This window comes from Chrysochloris asiatica, unplaced genomic scaffold (genome assembly GCF_000296735.1).
Source record: "Chrysochloris asiatica unplaced genomic scaffold, ChrAsi1.0 scaffold00032, whole genome shotgun sequence".
Taxonomy (NCBI): domain Eukaryota; kingdom Metazoa; phylum Chordata; class Mammalia; order Afrosoricida; family Chrysochloridae; genus Chrysochloris; species Chrysochloris asiatica.
In genome coordinates this window covers 2,841,374-2,845,662 of record NW_006408550.1, presented here as the reverse complement: position 1 = coordinate 2,845,662, position 4,289 = coordinate 2,841,374, and positions in this window count along the sequence as shown.

Here is a 4,289-nt window from a genome sequence, read left to right as displayed (position 1 = left end):
GCTCTCGTAAAGATTTACAGCCTCGGAAACCCTGTGCAGGGTCGCTATGAGTCGGAACCGACTCCACGGCACTTAACAACAACAACAACAACAACATATACTTTCAGGAGGAAGAAGAGCATCTGGGTTAAACTGATTATATTCAGAGGGGGTTCAATGGGGAGGGGCTGCCACTAATCAATCCAGGGTCTGTGTATGCTGTCCCCAGCAATTTCTAAAATGTTTTCATAACTTGTCTCCCTCCGCCACATTCATGGATATATATTTGCAGCAAAGGGAAACATCCTCTGTCAAACCTATATATGTTTGTGAGTATAGTCCCACTCTTCCTCCTATAGCTGCTCAGCTTGAGAATTTATCCATGCATCTATCTTCCCATAGATCACCGTTACTGCAGGACTGTGTATATAACAATATTTACCTTTATTGACCTGAAGTTAGGAAACCAATAGGGAAAAACACACTCAGAATTTCTCAATTTGAGGGAACTAAAGAAAAATTTGAACCCTCAACTTGAAATATTGAAGGATTCTATGGGCAAAATACTGACGATTCAGAAAGCATCAAAAGAAGATATAAGGAATATACAGAGTCACCGTACCAAAAGCAAATGGCCAATGATCAACCATTTCAAGAAGTAGCATATGACCAAGAGTCAATAATACTGAATGAAGAAGTCCAAGGTTCATTGAAGGCATTGGCAAAGAACAAGGAACTGAAATAGATGGAAAACAAATTGAAATAGTTCAACCAACTGATGCAACACTGGAGGTGCTCATTCATCTATGCCAAGAAATTTGGAAGAGAGCTACCTCATTAACAGATTGGAAGAGATGCATATTTGTGGCTATTCCTAAGAAAGGTGAACCAATGGAATGCAGAAATCATGGAATAATGTCATTAATATCACATATAAGCAAAATTTTTATGAAGTTAATTAAAAAACAATTGCAATCATACATTGACAGGGAACTGCCAGGAATTCAAGCCAGATTCAGAAGAGGACATGGAACTAGTAATATCTTTGCTGACACTAGCTGAATCTAGGCTGAAAGCAGAGAACACTATAAAGATGTTTACTTGTGATTTTTATTGATTATGCAAAGGACCTTGACTGTATGGATCATGACAAACTAAGGACAGCATAATGAAGAATGGATATTCCATAACACTTAATTTTGTTCATGAAGAACCTGTACATAGAATAAGAGACAGTTGTTTGAACAGAACGGGATACTGAATAGTTTAACATCTGAAAATTCTAAATCTATTTGCTGAGCAAATAAGCCAAGAAGCTGGATTAGATAAAGAAGAATGTGGTATCAGAATTGGTGGAAGTCATTAGCAACCTGTGATATACAGATGATACAACCTTTCTTCCTGGAAGAGAAGAGGAATTAAAATTCTTATTAATCAAAGTCTGTACCCTGAAGCATGGATTGCACATCAATGTGAAGAAAACAAAAATCCTCACAACTGGACCAATAAATAACATGATAAATGGAGAAATGTTTGAAGTTGTCAAGGACTTCATTTTGCTTGGATCTATAATCAACACTCACGGATGCAACAGTTAAGAAATCAAAGGACATATTACACTAGGCAAATTGACTGTAAAAGTCCTCTTTAAATTATCAAAGAATGAAGATATAAATTTGAGGACAAAGGTGCACCTCATCCAAGCCATGGTATTTTTAATCACCTCATATGCATGTGAAAGTTGGAGAGTGAATATGGAAGACTGTAGAAGACTTTTAATTATAGTGCTGGAGACTAATATTAAAAATCCCATGGACATCCAGAAGACCAAAGGAATCTGTCTTTGAGGAAGTGCAGCCAGAATGCTCACTTGAATTGAAGATGGTGAGACTTCTCTCTCATGTTTTGGAAATGTTATCAGGGGGATCAGTTACTGGAGAAGAACACTATGTTTGGCAAAGCTTCAGGTCAGTGAAAAAGAGGAAGGTCATCAATGAGATAGATTAACACAAAGGCATCAGTAATGGACTCAAAGGTAACAACAATTGTGAGGATGGAGCAGGACTGGACAATGTTCTGTTCACTTTGTTGTGCACAGGATTGCCATGAGTCATAGTCAACTCAAAAGCAACAAACAAAACTGAACAACAAGCATTTGTTTCTTTAGCACTTGCACTCCTCCCCGTGTCTTCTCCTGCTTCCATCATTTTATCACAAGAAGTAAACAGACAAAGGATCTACTATCACCAAGGAAGAAGAGTTAGGATTGGAAAGTGTCCTTTGGACCTGGTGTCCTTGTACTGTCAAGCTCCTAATCCAAGGAAAGATTAATGCTCCAAGACACCTAGAGCTCTCCAAGGAATGCTGGACTTACAGGAACTGACAGGAAATAAGGACTTTTCTTCAAAGCAGTGCTCTGAATTCAGACTTCTAGCTTCCTAACCTCTGAGAGAACCTCTTGTGGTATTGTTGCTATGTTGTTGTTGTTGTTATGTGCCATGGAGTCGGTTCCATTGTTGTTATAGCAGCTCTAAATAACTAAGACACCACCTTCCATTATTTTACTAAATTCTATCTCTTCTACGCTACTGAAACTCCCTGTACAAGATTAACAAAGATACCTTTTACTAAATCTATTGGACACTCATCAGCCCTCAATTTACTTGATGACTTGGAAGCATTTTTTTTTTTTTTTTTACTATTGACTTCTTCTTTTCTTGACTTTTTGATAGTTATTAAGCCAATTTCATGGCATAATCTTCTCGTATTTTCTTTCTCTTCCTTACATTTATATTTATCATTATCAATTGTGGCATTTCTTTTTGGCTGACATTTAAATGAGGATGTTCAAGTACTGATATTTAATGAAAACTAGTCACTTTCTGGCTAAGAAAATAAATAGAAAAGTTAATTTGAAGGAAATTCTGAGATAGTTTTTTTTTCCCTCCCAAGCCAAACTGTATCCAACTTTATTAGAGATACTTTTCATAAATAATCCTTGAATTCAGGCAGAACACAGGCAGACAATTGCAAACAGTATACAACAACTTTCAAACTCCCTTCTTTAATGGACTACCAAAATCAGAAAGCCACTATAAAACCCAACAAAGTCTTCATCTGATGCTCTGAACAAGGAAAGTTTAGAGTGAGGGTTGACATTTCACATTTAGCGTGTTGTTTAACAACTTTTCACTAGTCAACGCTGAATTTCAGAAAATGAAATGAAAATGGCAGAATTACAATCTGAAGACCCATAAACTCAACAAAGGAACCACTGCTCTTTTGAGGGGTGCCACTGAGATGGAACCCCTGGAAAGTCCAGATTGCCTGACACATGAATACCCAGTTTTCTGAGGTCAGGTCCCAACAGGTCTCTGGGTTTATGGGAGTGAAGTCTATGCTGAAGGCAGAGAGAGTGAAGAGGATATGACAATGTAAAAACAAATTGTACTTTTTCCACACCACATGGCATTTGTTGTGCCAAAGTAGCTAATGTGTGTAAATATCAGGGAATCCCTCCTCCTGGGAACCAAGAGGGAGTCTCTCAAAACTAGATGGGAAAGGTGTTTGCTTTCACATCAGTCCAGCTTTGGAGACACTGTATTAGTGATATTTGCCCTTTTCCCAAAATCAATGAAGTGTTTTGTGAGCTAACAACATAGCTTAAAAGTAAAAAGTAAAACAAAATTCTTCATTTTTATAAAACTTGAAAAAAAAAAAGTATTTCAAACTGTATAGTCACTGAAAGTCCACAGTTATCAAAAATGAACACACTTCGCTTGACATCCCAGCACCTTCAGCTTTCTGTGCCTGGACTGTTTTGGCATCTCCATTTTCTGTAGGTTTATTTCCATCCTTGTCAGCATCAGCTTTCCGCTTTCCCCTTTGGGTACCTTCTCTCCCTTCTTTTCAGGGGCTTTTTTAGGCTTAGGCTCTGGCTTTGGAGGAGTAGGTTTAGCAGAGAACCTTGCAGATGTCCTCTGAGGTTCATCCTTCACCTTGGCTTTATCTTCCTTAGTATCTCCTTCAGCCTTTCTCTTGGGTATGCTGGATTCGGGAGACAGGCGCTGGACGCAGGGATGTGGCTACGTGTGGCTACATATGGTCAATTGGGAGGGGGGGGGTTTCATTCTCGCCTCTTCTTCACACTGCTTTGAGATAGGTTTTTACTGTGGTATAAGAGACCGATAAACACTGGACCAATAAGCAACATTCTTATCAATGGAGAAAAGATTGAAGTTGTCAAGGACTTCATTCATTCTTCTTGGATTAACTATCAACACTCACGGAAGCAGCAGTCAAGAAATCAA